Source organism: Gordionus sp. m RMFG-2023, chromosome 4, assembly GCF_954871325.1.
Source record: "Gordionus sp. m RMFG-2023 chromosome 4, tfGorSpeb1-WG-v2, whole genome shotgun sequence".
NCBI lineage: Eukaryota > Metazoa > Nematomorpha > Gordioida > Chordodea > Parachordodidae > Gordionus > Gordionus sp. m RMFG-2023.
In genome coordinates, this window is record NC_088778.1 from 28,503,729 (window position 1) to 28,522,358 (window position 18,630).

Genomic DNA, 18,630 nt, shown 5'->3' on the forward strand with positions numbered 1-18,630 from the left:
AAATCCAAATGACATGCTTTGTCATGCAAAAAAAAGATATTTAAGAATATAGAGATAAAAACAGAGAAAAATAAATTAAAGGTATTTTTTTAAAGAAAAAACTCAGAATATCCCGATTTAAGCTGATTGTATAATTTGAAAAAAAGAACCACAATCCTCATTGATCTTGGTATTAATATAAGGTTTTAAACCAGATTTCTAATATACGTTAAATAACTGCAAAGTTAAAAATATTTTTAATTAGAGTCAATAGTTTTAAATATTAATATTTATCATAAGCTTTTTAATTTATCGCAAAAATTCAATTTTAAGAACATCAATAATAATATATTATTTTTAATAAATTCTGAATTAATTTTTTTATAAAAAAATTATGTTAAATTACGTATGCAGTGGCAACCAAGCAATCTAATATTTCCAATTTTTACCAAAACGTGGCCAATTTTCACCAGTCTTGTGTAAACCGATTTAGGCCAAAAAACAGAGCTCTTACATATAATTACACATTCGTTTATGAGAATATATTTAGAGATGATTTATGGAAAAATATTCCGAAATTTTTGAAAGAAAATAAATACAACTCCATTCGACAAGATATTATCGACTACATTAATTTAAATCTCAAAGATTGTCATGTTAAGGCTGGAAAAGAACAAATTCCATTTTGTTGGCCTTTCCAACGAATGTCTCAAATAGGGACTTCTTCTGTCTTGATAGCTGTTGAATCTAATTTAATAAATAACAATAAAATTATAACAACTATTAAACCTGGCACTACTAAGTTTAGTTATGAAGATTATTCCGACCCAGATGTTTTAGATTTTAACAAAGAACATGTGACATTTATATTGGAAAATTTTTTAAATTTAACATCCAATGAAATAAACATGGTTATTGATTTCGAAAAGAATCTCAGTCATGTAATATATTTTGTAACTAATAATAGTTACGATTATCTAAATAATATTTTATAGTTTATGAAAATCGATGACACAATGGGTGATGAAAGGATTCTCAACATAGCCGATTTAAATCAAGAATTTCCTTTCGTAAGTTTTTTTATTTAAAAGTTATTTTAAATAAAGGAATAAGTCATTCTTAGAACTATTTAAGATTATAAAAAAAATAGTATAAATATAACTTCCACCAAAAAAATATAATTTTTAATTTGAAATATTACATACTTGCAGTCAGGTTCATAAAAACTAATAAGATTAAGATCTCGTTTATAACATTTGCTATATAAGAAAATTAAGAAAATAAATAAGGTATAAAACTATAAATATGGAACGTTATGATGATAACGCTGGAATAAGATTTGAAAAACATAGGTTGCAATGCGTCGATAAAATATGAAATACGGTTATAAAAATTGCGAATTTGATAAAAAAAAAAGGTAAATGATTTTTCTTAAATATTTTACTATTTTAGCTTTAACTTAAATTAGTTTTTAAAACTAAATCAGTTGTCATAACGCTGAGTTAAATAAGGCAATGTTTGAAGATAGTGTTTACTAAAAATGAGGCCTAATATATTTTTACTATATTAATTAATCTATAGTTAATTTTTAAAATTATTTTTAATAGATTTCAGTATATCTACCGGATATATTTGCAACTTACGGCCTTTCAAACAATTCTGATACCGTAGTTCATTTTATGGGGATCAATTATTTTAAAAGATTACAAAGTTTAATATCCTCTAATAGTGACAATCTTTATTTTTTCAAGTTAATATATATATATATCAATATATACATATGTCGTATTAGAATATGGAATCCGTGAGGATTCAGAATCTATTCCTATACCGAGGGCGATTCAAAATTTAAAAGCCGATTAAACCGTAAATGCATTCTAGCATGTGTAAAGTATTTATACTATAAATTTCAGCCAATTTACATAAACATTTTAGTATCTTTTAAATTATAATGCATAAAAAAAGTTAATATAAATTAGGAGTAGTTCTAAATTTCATGCCATAATTTTGAAATTTACAGTTTGGGTACTCTATACATTCTGAAATACAATTCCTGTCAAATCTGATTTTTTAAATTTAAAAATCACCTTTAGCAAATAATATAATCGATAGAACCCTTAATCATGGTTTCCATACTCAATAGGACATATATACTATTATTATTATATTTATTACACATTAGTGAATTTTTGAGAAACCAATTATAAGATTTATATTATTACTAGCAAATAGCTCAAAGCTTAACTAAGTAAATAGATAAATTTCTATGAAAAATAATTAAAAAGACCATTGTAGCTAATATATCTAAATCCTACCAGCCTTTTAAAAATGATAATTCAAATATAATCTTATTTTAAATATAAATCATTTCAAGATATTTAGAACTTTCAAATATAATATATTAATTTCATAATAATATTAATGCAAGAATTGTGCAAATTTGTTAGAAAACGTTTCAATATTTTAAATTATAAATTGCAAAAATTTTAATAAGTTAAATGATTTTATTTTTAAATAAATAAAAAAATGTTGAAATGTTTTAAATCTGTACAACACTGTATACTAAAATATATTAACTTTTATATCGTATAACTAATTTGGTTAATAAAATGGGAATATCAAAGTGATGGAGAAAAAGGTTATGTTTATGAGATGTTGAATTATATAATTATTATCAATAAAGCTATTGTTGATGTTTATAACTATTTTCAACATGAATCAAATTTGTTTCTATTTAAATCCAAGGTTAGTGAATTCTCTTAGGCCCAATGTAAATATTAGTATTTTAAATATTGGTTTTTATAAATTGTCTTGTAGAAGAATTATCATTTTTCACTGCTTGTTTGTCCATTTTGGTTTCTTTTATGAGATTTTTTTTATAAAAATAATTTGTAATTAATTATAAAGTTTCATTGATACCATGAATTTTGGCTTGTTTAAGTTTGGTGTATTTATAATTAGGTAGCTTATTAAAGATTGCTGATGCTGATATTTTTATTTTATTAATTAAAAAAATTTTAGTTCATAATCTTGCACATGTTTATGTATAAAAATGTAGGGCACAAAGAGAGCGATGGTTTAAAATTCTTGCTAATATTTTAATCCTTAACTTAAACTAATAATAGATATTAGTATTGATTATTTAAAAAAAAAGACTGGGATTTATTTATCTGATAATTGATATTGGTATTGATCTAACAAGAAAGACTAGGTTTTATTAATAAATCAATATTATATCATATTATTAATAATGTAAAAGTTACTTTAAAAATGAAACATGTTACTTGTTTAGATCTAAAAGGGTAGAGCTTTACCCTTACTCATTATCTTGTGAAAAAAATAACATTTTACATCTCCCTTTTACTAATTTCGTGAAAAGGGTCAGATTTTTTTATGGCTTTAATATATTCAAAGTGTTTGATAAAACTTTATCTAAAGCTCCTGCTCGACAAATAAACGGTGCACTTCTTATTGCTGATCCATTCAATTTTGATGACTTAAAGAAAAAATCTCACATTAATATTAAAGCCGAATCATTGCCAAAATAATTCATAAACAAAATATTAAAGGTTTCATATAGATTAGATAACCAACTATTCTCTCTACCTTACGATGAGGCCTATATCAAACTTTGTTACAATCTTAACCTAACTCCACTATCATTTCATCTTCAACCTTATTGCATTTGTGCAACTGAATAGAAAGGAAGAGGTTAATAAAAGCCATCTCTCATTCCATCGTAATTCTGTTACCATCCGGTGTCCAATATTTCTTTTGGAGAATACTTTTCCATTATTATGGGCAAAATCTTCAATAATAGCTATAAAAATATTCGAAGAGAGGTGATAGTAAGCTTTGATTTGGTCATACTCTCTGAAGCACTACTGATTTGCTTACAAAAATAATTATATCAAGACCCTGCAATTAATTCATATAAAATACCTTATGTAAAAGAGATACAGGAAAATTCTCCAGGATAAGTTCTATTTTTCTAAGGAATCAATGATATGATCAAGGCAATCAACGTCTTATGCTTTCGCCTTGAATTGACAATCCAGTAATTAGTGGAAGATCCCAAGAGATGAATAAATATTTGAAATAATACCTGAGTTCGATTTATCATCAGATTTCATTCTACAATGATCTTTATTTCTATTTAATTATAACAATCAAAACCGTGGTAAAGTTTGGGTACACATTATTTACAATTATTCCATTTTTCCAATTATAAATAAAAATCAATAATGTAATTATTAAAAACAGTTTGTGTTTTTTATAAAAATATTTATAAACAATATATATTTTAAGCATATAAACTAGCAAACTTTGTAATAAATAATAAATATAATTTTTTTGCTACTTATATAAAATTTGTGATAAGAGTTATCAAAGACTTTATGGGCAATTATTTTTATATGTTCTCTATTTCAACATGATTAAATACTTATATTACAAATTTCAGGCAATTTTTCAGCACATATTAGACTAATGGCAATAGACATATTGTCTGATTGTACACAACGTCAGTAACTTAAACAATTATTTAGATTCTTAATATTAATATTTATGCATGATAATTTATTCATTAACATGTTTATCTAAGACCCTTCCTGATAAAAATTCAAGTGAATTATGAAATCTTTCCTCTCATAATCGCAACGGTTTTTTTTATAGCAAGGAAGTTGACAAAACCTTGTCACTCAATAATCAGACGTGGTACTAAAGCTGCCCAAATTTTCAATTTCTATTGTTGTTTATACTTCCATATATTATCTCATTAGAACATTTTATTCTATATAATAGACATATTCATTTCTAATAAAGTTATGATTTTATAATGGAACATAATTAATATACACTAGACATAACCGAGTTAAAATAAATTATTACATAAAATTTTTACATTTTATTTGCATATTCGCCATGGCATGTTAGAGCAGTGAATGACTATTTGATGTATTCTCTTCTCCACGAATGGATATTATTCTTGCCCAAAAATTATAAAAAATTCAACGAAGAAGTTGCAGATTATCTTGAAAATTCGAAATCCGATAAACCTACGTGGAAATATTGTTTTGATCAAACTCAGAAATATTTTCCAAACACCCTTAAAAGTATATATTTGGATGGCATATACAATAAGAAAAAAGTATCCTTGGTAAGTAAAATATTTTTCCTATACAAATACACCTATTTTTGAATAACGTTTTAGTTATTAACATCCTTTTTAATGAAACTAGCTCCCGATCTTTTGCTATTGAGATTATATTTTTAAAAAGAGCGTCCACTTTCTTCAATTTAAAAAAAATAACGAGGCTTCTTAGCCTTTGATTTTAGTTTTCACAATATAAAAAGGTATCCACAAAACAACATTTTTTTCTATTTATAATTTAATATTAAAGAATATACTATTTTTATTATTAGGTGTTTTTATAAATTTTAGGAACAAACTTTTGAGAATAATATTGTTTTATTTATAAATAAAAAAAAATTGATCATAATATTTGCTTCCTTAGAAGATAAAAAAAAATTTTATAGGATTAAAATGGAAATTTCATTTTATTCTCTTCGATATCTTCTGTAAAAAATAACATGATATAATCTTTCTTACAATCTTTTTATTAGAAGTTTAATAAGTTGAATTCAAAAAATGGCGCGAATAAAAAAATAATAACAACTAAACATTTAATGTAATTTAAATCATATTCGTGAAATCTAACCCCACAAAAACTTTTTTTTTCGATAGCGGAAACAAATATAAATTTAAATACTCAGGTCTAAAAAATATTAAATTTGTCTCTGTTGTGACATTAGAATCACACTTTCTTCCTGAAGGAGATTGGAAGAAAAAAGTAACTATCTCACGGGCTTTGAAGAATATTTCTATATTTGCCCTGTAGCCCATTTATTAGTTATTTATTATAATCTTTTATTTAAAATATGTATATTTACTTTTATATTTTGTTTTTATATCTAGTGTATATATATATATTGTAATGAACCTAATATAATATATTTTAATAAATTCAAATTACATTATTTTTATCGTATTCAACAAATGCATTAATTAAGATTATCTTTCAAACATATATAATAAATTTAACCGTGGATGAGCTGTTTTTCCGCTTCATGTCAAAAAGAATAGAGCTAGCTACGGTCCCCAAATTATAAAAAATAGCGGCGCTCAATTGTTTTTGAAAAAGGATGTGGCACTTTTTAACAACTCTGCATTTTTAAGTTTTGTGTAAAAAAATATAACTTAGGCTATACTGATTTTTATAATCATTTATTTTAACATATTTAAATATAAATTATTAATTTAAATATCAAGTTTCATGCATATTATCATGATCATGCATATTTTTTCTTATCTTTAATATATATATATTTTATACTTAAAATTTGATTTAATTTTTAAGACTCGTAAAATATTCAAAAACTTAAGGAAAACATTTGTATCCGATATAAATGCTACAAAATGGCTCGACTTACCCTCGAGAAAAGCTATAATTAAAATGGTAAATTCTTTATTGATTACAGTCACAATTATTTTTAAAAAACTTAGAACTTCAAATTTGAATCCCAAAATCAAACATTTTGATAACAAAAAAATAAAAAAAATATGTTAGAAATTATTTTGGACTAATATAAAAAGATCTAAATGCCTGAGGGGAGTTGGGAGGGGGGGTTGGTGGTAACATTTTAAATAAAAAAATACATATATCAATTAATCAATTATTCAAAAAAATATTTCAAAATTAATAGACCAGAGGGAGTAAAAATTTTTGATATATTTTTTTGAATATCAAGCTAATATTTAGAATTTGATTAATTATGTGTTGTTAAATTACTCGTTTTGAGCCGTTTTAAAACGGCTAGTTCAATATTTTAGCCAGAAAAATATTGCCTAAGCCTCGAGATTTTAATCAGGCTTGCTTAATATTATTATGGATGAAATATTAATTTAGCCTTTTTTAAAATCGTCTTAAAACTAGCCGGTTAACAACACTAAATTACAATATGCTTATTTATTTGTATTTTGAGAGATGTATAATGTATGACGTACTAAAGTACAATATGCTTATTTCTTTGTATTTTAAGAGCGGTCTTATAGTTATAATATCAATTCGAAAAAAAATTAAACGACTTATTTATGCTCTGATATAATCATACAATTACAAAATAAACAAAGATACATATACAGATACAAATACAATTGATTTATAACACAGTTATATCGATAGCCATAGAGGAAAGATATAGAATTAATAGTATTGAGAAAACAAAATAGATACAGATAATAAAAATGTGAAGGACGAAAAATTCCACAAAATAATATAACTATTTTTACAAGTCAGGCCGGACAAATTCTAAAATAAAATTATTCCAGGTCGGGGCGGGATATTTAAAAAAAAAAATATATTCGGTTGTACCAAAAAAATAAAGGCCAAACCGGTTTAAATTTTATTATGGGGCGAAACTGGCAGGGATTTGCAGAATTGAATTCAAATCAATCAAAATAAAATACTTTTTCTAACACATTTTCATTATAAAGATTTATATTTTGTAATCTTTTTGTGTTATTTTTTAAAACTAATTTGGGATTGGTTGTTTTTATGATTGACACTATAAATTTCAGACAATTCTATGATAAACTTTTTAAAGAAATTTCAATTTACAAAAAATATGGAATTATGAAAAAATTGATATAAATTAAAATTTCTTCAATTGTTTGTCATAAAATTGTCTAAAATTTATAGACTAGGTATTCTACACATATTGGAACGCATTTTCGGTAGAGGCAAACATTAAATTTAATAAATCCCGCTCATTTAATGATTTAAATTGTAAAACATACTCCACATGTCGGAAAAATCGATTAAACTATGGCCTTACCAAATATATATTATTTTAGAAGTATTGATAAGATTTTTATAAATTGTGAATGAAAAGGGCTCATAGCCATACATACAGCGTTAACATAAAAGGGAGGGTGATAGAGTGAGAGCATTTTGCCTGCAAATTAAGTGGGTAGGAATATAAGGGGGGTAGGAGGATAAAGTTAGGACAAATTTTGAGGGTTATCAATCAAATTTTAGTTTAAATAGGGCAAAATATAAATTAATATTTATCATTTTATAAAATAAAATAAAATGAAATATCAAAACAATTTTCGAAAATATCTATATTCAACAAGATATTCATGAACATTATCCCGATCCTTATAATATTGCTTTTAGATCTCGCCACACTTTTTGAGTGTGGATAAGGAAGAATAAAATTTCGCGAGTGATAGGATCTGGCTTTATGATTAAATGAATTTAGCGAGTGATTGACTCGATACTGGATATAACATGTTCGTTTCGATTATAAATATGTTAAAAATTTATAAAATCTGTCTTAAACTCGGAAATGATAATATTTTAATTTTATAATTACCGGGTCAATCAAAAGTTATCTTTTACAAATTTTTTTAAAAAATATATACTTCAAAAAATAATAAATATATACATTTATTTAAAAATAAAATATTTACAATCATAAAAAAAAAACAACCAATCCCTTGTTATTATTAAAAAAAATATATATAAAAAAATTCCATAAGCACCAACGAAATAATATTTGCCTATAATTTCTACAGCTTATTCATTCAAAAAAATAAAGTTAATATAATATCATTATTAAATATTTAAACTTATTATTTCTTCGTGAAATGCTATCCCGTAATTTTTATGTTAATTTTTGAAATACAATTTATAAATAAAAACTTAAACGCCCAAATTAGAAGCAGTTATTTAGATCTTAATTATAAATATAGTGCTAAATATATACAATCAATATAATAAATTTTATTAAAAATATATTTAATTATTAGATTGAAAATGTCAAGCTCAAAATAGAACAACCTGACAAAATAGAAAAAGATATTGAGGTTGTATAATATTCAAAATAAAACATTTCTACTATACTGTAAGAAAATAAAAGGCAGTAGAAATAAAACCTGGGAAAATGTTATGGGAGTAAAAATATGCCACGGTAATAGCCCTGAAAAAAATACTTAGAAATCCCCCCTCTCTTTCACACCATATATAGCAATTTATCAAACAATGACCAAATTATTAAACCATTTTTTAAAAAAAATATAATATCAACCCTATCATATATCTCTTTAACCTTTGAAGTTGAACCTCTCTATAACCGAGGAAGTTGACAACTATATAACCTTTTATATAAAACCCAAATACTTACATAAACACTTTATAATGGCAATCAAGCCTTTAATACCTAGTGTTGGTGAGATTAAGCAAAACTATTAACTTATTACTACTGTTTCAACTCTAAGCTAAAATTAGATCTTAATTTGGGTCAAAATTAATTAAAATTAGCTCAATCAGTTAACGAAATTATTTTTTCTAATTTTATTAAAAAATATTTTGAAAAGTATCATGTTTTTATATATTTTATTTTTTATATTTTTAAAAAAGAAAGAAAAGACAAAACAAAGAAATTAGCTTAAAAATTATATAATCAATTTTTCCCATTTCAAAACTTTCCAATTTTAATAAATAATATTTAATATCGTTTAATTTGATTAAATTATTATAATAAATCATAAATCACTTCTTCTGATTCTGGTGATTAAATTGATTCTTATTTGAAATGAAGTAAGAATTTTATATAATTTTCAATCTAAACAAATATTTTCTAAGTTTAAAGCAATTCTGCATTTAATTTTGAATATTAATTAAAATTTTTACAATTTTATATGGCTTAATAATTTTTGATAAGTTTATAAAAAAAGTTTGATAGTTAGATATTTCATTTCCTTTACAATTTTATTCCATTAATTTAAATTATATAGAAGTTATTACTAAGATGCAAAAATAATAAAATATTATATGGAAAAGATTGTAATCGATTATCCTTATAGCTTTAGAAGAGGAATTAATGATAAATATAATTTTATATAAATGTAAAGATTTTAAGGAATATGTAACAAAAAAAATATAAATTTAATTAATTGCATAAAATCTTATAAAAAAAATATAAATGTGATAAAAATATTTATACTGATTTTTTCAATATTTCAAGTGTATAATATTTCTTATAAAAAGTTTTTTTTGAATTATGGTTAATTTCTCGCACTTTTTTTTTAATGAATCTGCCAATCTCCGTTCTAACACAAGTCGAGTACAAGAAAGTGGTCTCATGGATACTAAGAAAATGGTGCTATAGAGTTAACGTTAAAATATTATAGAGATATACATAGATTAATGATTTAATAAAAGTTGTAGTAAATTACTCTATGTATTTTTTTTATCCTTAGATATTTTTTCTGAAAGTTTTTTTCCCAAGGGATTTTCTCCAGAGACTTATCTTCTGGGAATCGAATATAACTTCTTCCTTTTAAATAGGTTAAATTTTATATCCAATATATAAATTTATTTTTATATTTCTGATGCAGGTTACAATTGACCCTCTTGACTTCAATAAAAATGTTTTTATGTTGAGTAAATTGAAACATGCAAAAATTCTTAATAAGACAGTCACTCAACTAAAGTATATTAGCATTATATTTATCTTAAATAAATAGGCCTTTGAATATTATTTTAAAAATGTCGTTACATATGTATGAGCATGTTTGTTATAAAAATTAGATATAAATTTTTTACAAAATTTTTATTTAATAACAAAAAACACGTTCTAATAAGATTTTTGTTAGTATTGTCTAAGAGGATACGAAATTAAAAATTTTAATTAAAGAATATATTTTTAAATAAATGTAATTTCAACTTGAGATCTGAAGTAGGTCCGACATTCGGGCCGGGTAGGGTTGGGTATTGTAAATTTTTTTAAATATATCTACATTTATCAATTTTAGTTCAATTTTTTATGAAAAATAAAAATATTTGATTTTATTTATAGAAACTAGCTTTTATTTTGAATAATTAAATTAATCTGGTCGGGCCACAGCAAAACATTTTTATAATTCAGGTCAGGCCGGGCTGGCAAAACAGTTTAAAAAATTTTCGGGTCGGGCCTGGCCGGCGAAACATTTTTATGGTGTTTTGTTTTAAATTTTGATTTTCCATTGCAAGAAACCCTTTTATCTAAGAGGACTAGGGTAAATTTTGCAATCTCATTATATCATAGGTGCTGATTCATAGGGGAGCGAAGCTTTAGCTCTCATTTTAATATCTGAGTTGTCCTCCCAAAAAAAAATAGATGAATTATTATACCTCATCAAATGCAGCAAAGGGAAAACATCTTTTATTATTATGTTATTAAATTGATCTCTTTTGGCATCTCTCTCCCGTAATGAAGGATCTAAAGCAATCTATGAAACTTCTAAAAGTTATACATTAAATCTCTGGAAGATTCAGTTAATGCGAATTGTTAAAGTTAGCTAATTATATGAATGATTTATCATCTTTTTTAAAGATTCTCCCAAACACTTGGAAATTTTCTTTCCATCACTAAGAATGATAGTTATAGAAAGGAAAATAATCATAAAACATTTATTAGAAGTTAAAAATTGTAATGGTTTTACAAGGGGTAAAAATTTAAGTTTTGTAAAAAATTTTTTATTCTTAAAATGATAGCAATATTTGAGAAAATATAAGTTTTAAATGCTGAAATCTAAAGTTCTTCATTTGTTAAATATAAAATATAAATTTTGATCAAAATTCTAGATACAACGACAGGATTATTATTATTTAGAGCTAAGTTAATTTAATTGGATTTTAAAAGGATAGAAAAAGGTTTTAAGATTTTGAAGAAGTCTCAAATTTATCATACCATCATTTTGGATCAGTTGCTAAATATTATAGACCAATTTATTATATATTAGATCGTACAATTGCAAGTATAATAAATCATTTCCAAAAACTTGATCCAAATTTTGTTGTGTTCTATTGAAAAATTTTTCCAAATAGATAGTTTAATTTTTTATTGAGATTAAGGTTGAAAAAATATACTAAACCTTTTAGAGGGATGTCACAACCAAATTAAAAGAACAAAATAAGAATAATATTATTTCGATTTTTATAGAGTTATAGTTAAAATTTATCAAAATGCTATTAAAAATTTCAGTAAGTGCTTATACTGCAGAACTATCTTTTTCAGGACTAGCACATCTAAAATATTATTTACGTTTTATATTAAAACAACAAACTAAATTATAAGGCAATTTTAACATGTTTCTTTCACCATATATTCCTTTACCCTTCTCAACTTTCAGCCTTATGTATATCCAACTAGTTAGTTTTTCTCAAATCGCTAGTTTCCGTGAGTAGAATTATGTTCTGCGAATATTGCATTCCGTAGAGTTGAATCCGAATTATTATTTGATTGAATGTATTTATATAGAGGGGACTTAAAATTGACTTTTAATGAACTCCCTCCGCTAATGAGAAGGTTGTATATAAACACTTGTCCTGTATAACTTATTCCTTAGGAATCTTTTTGCCTCCTAATTTTTAGCAGATTATCTTTCCTGAGATTGTTTCAATGCGTTCACAGATCTAGGATATTTATGCAACGCTTCTGATTTTTCCCTTGTCTATTTACCCATTTCCATAATCGCATGAGTCAATAGTAGACCTTTCAAGCAGGAAGCTCAATTCCCTTTTTTATGCCTATCTCTTAGTCTTGATATTAATTTAAGCTTTAATAATTTTGACAATTATCTGGATCTCATTTATTTTTAAAGATGTGAACTAGATAGCTCTGCCAGGATAGTATTTTATTGTAGAGTTATTGTCTTAGAAGGTTTTTATCAAAGGGAATTCTATACCGTATATATTTAAATGTCACATTATTGGCATACCATACAGGTTTATATAGTTAATATTATATTCGCGCTTAAATATTTTGTATTATTTTCCAATATTTTATTATTTGTATCTCTATTAAAATTAAGATTGGTTCTAATAAATTTTATATTGTGATCCAAAATTTTTTAATGTTACAAATTTTTTTATAAATATAAACAAATTAACCTCACCTCCCTTTCCCTTTTTGAAAACTGCTGGTATGACGGCTTTGATACAATTATGAACAATGAAACCTGTAATTAATAGTGAATTTACAAAGGAAAGTTTAAAACATCTTCAAAAAATGTGATTCGGTTAGGGTAGGTTTTAGTTATAAGGATGTTAGAATACTACATTCCGCGGCGGATGACTGAACGAATTTTTTCATCCTAGATAACGGGTGGAGTTGAAAATACAATGCACCTTTAATACATAATATTATTTTAAATATTTGAGTGGTACACTTTTCTAGTAAGTTAGCTGTATATTGACAGATTTGTATTATCATTACCCAATAAAGTAGACAAGCTATTATTAAATACTTTTTCATTTTTTTTAACAAACATAAATAGATATAATAAAGAAAATTATAAGCCTTATGATGTAAATGGTCACTACAATTCTGACTTTAACGAAATATGTAAAATAAAGATTATTATTGATTATTATGTATTTTAAGATCAAAATATAAACTTTTTAAATATAAGAGATGAAATACCTGCATGATAAAAAAAGCAGTTAAGAAAATTAATAATTTTTAACTAAATAAAGTTGATAATTTAATTCATGGACAATCAGATCGGAAGCAAGAAAAGAAATAAATCATTATCTTTAAGATAAGTGGAAATAATTTATTTTTAAAAATCTTAATCATTCAAGCTTTAATCGCTTATTAATTACAACGTTATATTTACAGATATTTCTTATCTGATTATTGATTCAAAGGTAAGACCAGAAAATAGCAAGTATAAATTCAAAATCTTAATGATGATTATGTTATTATATAATTTTTAGACCATTTATTTATGGATCATTGGGTCAGATATTAGCCCATGAATTGTCGCACGTTTTAGATTTAGATGATAATGATAGATTTAAAACAATTTTAAATCCAAGTCAAATAGAAATAGAGTATGACAAAAAAGGTCTTCACAACACTATGGAACTTATTAAAAATAAAACGCAATGTTTTATAGACAAATATGACTCGTATTTATTAAATGGAAATAAAGGGGTGAATATATTATATGTTTTTTAAATTTATTTATCATAAAAAGACGAATGGACATATTTATCTTTCAGAAAATCTAGCTGATGTCGGCTCTATAAAATTAGCATATCAAGTATAATAGAATTGGAATAAAAAAAATATTTAAATAATAAATCGTCTATTTGTATTATTCTTACCGGCAGTAACATCATAAATAAAATAAAGCTCGATCAGGTCCGTTAACCGAAAAATATTATATTTCCTTCCGATTCTTCCATTTTTTTTTAAAATTTATTTTAAAAATCAAATCATGGGGCCTAAAATATTTAATCTACAATATTTTGTGATAAATAGATGAAAATAATTAAATTATCGAAGTTATTGACCAATATTTAAATTTATTGCAGAATCTCTGTAAGCTTTTCTAAAAGATGACGCAATGGGCTAGGTCTAACCTAAAAAATTGTCACAAGGCCGGACGTGGGTGGCACTAATTATATTGAAAACTTATGGCAGAGAATTGAAAAGAAAATTAAGGAAAATTTCCTTTTTTTTGCTAGTATCCGATAATTAATAATTGACAAATAAAATAAAATTTTCTAAACCTCATGTTTACAGAATAAAATTTTAAAATCCACATAAAGAAAATTGTACAAATCCAATTTATAAAATTTTAGATAAATATTACTATTACCATTTATATGAATATTTAGAAAAAAATCAGATAAGCCTCTAAGACTTTATAGAATTAATATAGTATAAAAAATGCAAATTATTTTTTTTAAATTAAATAATAATTTTATATGGATTTCTGTATAATAACTAGTCTACTATGATCTTGGGCCCATATATAAACATAATATAAATATATAAACATAATTGAAATATACTAAAACTCGAAATTATCTGATATAGTCCACTTTTAGAAGAAGAAAGGGCAAAATATTTTTTTAAGGGTCGTTATCGTCTATTTTTTTTATAAAGCTTAAAATTAGGCTAATTTATATCCTTTTTTGTCTTAATTAATAAATATTACGAACCGGGCTTTAAAAAAGTTATCAAAAACTTGGTCATTTTCATATTTAAAAAAAAAAAATTGTTTCTTAAATTTTCAAGGCTCTCCGTGCAAGTTTAAAAAATGAAAATGTTACTTATAAACTAGGGTCTCAATATTTTACCTCAGATCAAGTCTTCTTTATAACCTATGCTCAAGTAATATTAATATATTGTTATTAAAGTAAAACCTATTAGATTGGGACTCAAGATTTAGTTAAAATTAGGAGAAATCCCGAATTGAGCCCGAATTAGACAGGTTTTACTGTATATTTCATTCTTCAATGCCTAATTATGCAATTTTTATTTCATGATCATCATAACAAATAATATTTTTACTGAATAATTTACTTTTTATATTTTTGTCGAAAAACTTACTTCGTTGGTGCCTGGTACGATTTTTTTACCTTTAATTTTAAAAAATTTGATAATTCTATTGTTTTGAATATTTTTTATTAACATGATGAATAAAACAACAATCGTATTTTAGGAAACATGTGAAAAAATACCGCTTGACCATGAATACGTTAATCATTCTCCCAGTGAGATTAGGTAATTAAAAAAATTAATAAAATTGAATAATATATTACATTTGAAGCAGTCTTTATAATAATTCTAAATAATATACCAATGAAATTATAATAATAAATCCGAAACAATCTTAAAAGTTCCCAATTTTATAAAAAAAGTTTTTTTTAAACTAATTTAGTAAGAAGTCTAATATTTTAATATATTAAATAATATCTATTCTACATCCCCTTGCACTTCCAAAAAGGTAAGGTGGGCGGGGAGGGGTTATGAAACAAAATTATAAATAAAATGGAAGAAGGTAGGGAGTAGCGGTACAGTAGGCTGGCCACCTGCTGTTTTGACTATTTATCCACCCACTTGTCCATTATATTTTTTTAAAAATTTTAACTAGTTTTATTAAACGGCTTGTTTTGAGCCGATTTTAAAAACGGCCAACTCAATATTTCATCCTGAATAATATTATACAAGCCTGAAAATTTTACTTGTAGAAGGAAAAAATCTTTGGACATTGCGAAATCTCGTGATTTAGGCAATATTTTTCTGGCTAAAATATTGAGTTAGCCGTTTTTAAAAATGGCTCATAAGGAGTCGTTTATCAATAACCCCGTTAATCCATTTATTTCAATTTTTTATATTAAAAATAATGAAATTTATGCCAGGGTATAAAGGAAAGAGTTGCCAGAAAAATAATTTTTTGAATTAGAGGAAATAGGTGACAAGAGCAGATTTTCACCCATGTCATTATCTTATTCCATAGCATATAATCTGTATTTATTTTATTGTGTTCATGGAGAATAAAATTGTACCTTATGTTAATATTTTAAAAAAAAATTGATAATAAGAAAAATATTAAGATAAGATTGTTAGTTTACGTCTGATGTGGCTTAGATAATCGCTCAATGTTTTATAGTCCTCTTTTTCCATAGACCCTATTTTATGAATCATGTCATGAGACCGTAAAAAACTCTATCTCGTGATCCATTATATTTAGAATTTTGTGTTTTTGATTTCATCCTATGTCCTATATTGCTCTAGATAATTGCATAGATAATATTCGCAGTTTGTTTAAATTATTGAAGATTTGGGGTTGATAAAATATTGCTTTATTTTAGTAGTATATTCCAAAATAAAATTTGGTTAAAATGTATTTCTTATAAAAAGTTAAGACGAGTAAATATAATATTTGAAAAATTGAATAAATTTATATGAATACCTATTTAGCAAAGCCGCTCGGAATATCTCTAATAAATAATAGATAGATTTTATAAATTATTTTAATTTTTAAAAATGTAGCATTCCAGTTCCTTTCCTATATCAGTTCCTTGATCCCTCGTAAAAACATGTTTATAAAAGCAAAGAAATACCAAGTTCTAGAAAATTAGTTAAAACTTTGAATTTTAGGTTATTTTTTCTTCTTAGAATTGGGAATGTAAAATAAATCTCTCCTTTTTATATATTTACAATTTTGTATAAAATGGATTTATCGGGATACATAATAAATTTTGGTAAAATCCCCACACCACATATTAGTATGGCATGAGCAAATAAAATCTTTGATCAATTCTGGGTTTTGAAAAGAACATTTGCTTGAGACGTTCTAAACTTCACCTAAGTGTCTGCTAAATGTTGTCGGGGATGCAATTTATTTTTTTTCTAATAATTTACCATATTTTGCATCTAGGTATTCATTTATAAAAGGTTAATAAAACCAGGTCCTTGAATGGCTTAAATTGATTTATAGACAAAGATTAAAAATTAATAATAAAAAATAAAATACCTAATACCTCCGGCACATAATACCTTTTTAACAGATAAACCATAAAAAATTTTACTTCATTAAATAAGATATTCGGTCATCTTATTTTTCTTCCCTTGATCAAATTATTTTTGTTTATTATCTTGACCTATCTTGGACATAGTGCCAGCTACTTTATATATTTATAATGTCTCAAAAAACTTTAGTTGGTATACATAATAAAATAAATAATAAATTCACTCAAAATTTATCTATTTAAATATATTACAATATTTGGATCTTATTATCAGACCAAAATAAATATCCTGGTAACTTAAATGTTCATATAGTTTTATATATAATAATTTAAATCATATTATATTGTCAATTACAATATATATTATAATATTTGTTTGCTAGATATAATTCGTTTTGAATAGTTGATCTTATTATGCTAATATTTATCTGATTGATTAAAAATAATCATAATTTAAATTTATCAATCATAATATATATATTACAATATAAATATTTATTGTAATATATAAATTTATGAAGATTTTAGTTTGGTATTTATTTAATTATGTTAAAATTGAAATGTATTATGAAATATTATATAGATAAATTTATAAAATCATTATCATTTTATATATTAATAAATTTATAAAATATTATATTTAACCTAAAATAGATGTTACTTTTCTTGATAATATATCACTTTCATGCAATTTTATTGCGTCTTCATTCCATATTATCCTTTATAATGAAAATTTTCCTGTTTGAATTTTTTATATATTTGAGCACCATAATAATATTATAAAAATTGATTGATTGCCCCGACAAGCCATGATTCTAATAACCCTAATTGTGATAATATTACTAATGATCTTAACTTATATTTACCTTACATATCAATTTGAAACTTTACTAAATATTAAAATAGAGTTTTAACTTACATATATCTTCCATTTTGTCAAGTTAAATTTTTATTTTTTTATACAATCTAATAATATAAAGTGAAAATATTGCAACATATTAAAAACATATCATAAAAAAATAAAAATTTAACATAATAGTATAAATTATTTTCTTCCCAAATATGGATATCATATTCTATTTTAAATTTAAATTTATAAAATCGTTACCGGTTTTAAAACAAAGTCCGTTGAACCGACAAGGCCTTGGCGCCGACTAGCCCTGTCTCTTCATAGTATTTTATGAGGAAAAAAAATTTGTGTAAATTCTTGATTACCCATCTGTCAATTTAAAAATTATAATGTTATTCAAAGATAAGGAGGTAAATAAAT

At 24.2% G+C, this 18,630-nt stretch overlaps 1 long non-coding RNA gene across 1 annotated transcript; it reads left to right on the plus strand.

The window, feature by feature from the left end:
- Positions 1–820: 820 nt before the first annotated feature.
- On the plus strand, positions 821–1,660 carry LOC135927759 (uncharacterized). The gene is made up of 3 exons (XR_010572175.1): positions 821–920; positions 975–1,049; positions 1,587–1,660. It is a non-coding gene; the product is annotated as an uncharacterized LOC135927759 (long non-coding RNA).
- The last annotated feature ends 16,970 nt before the right edge of the window (positions 1,661–18,630 follow it).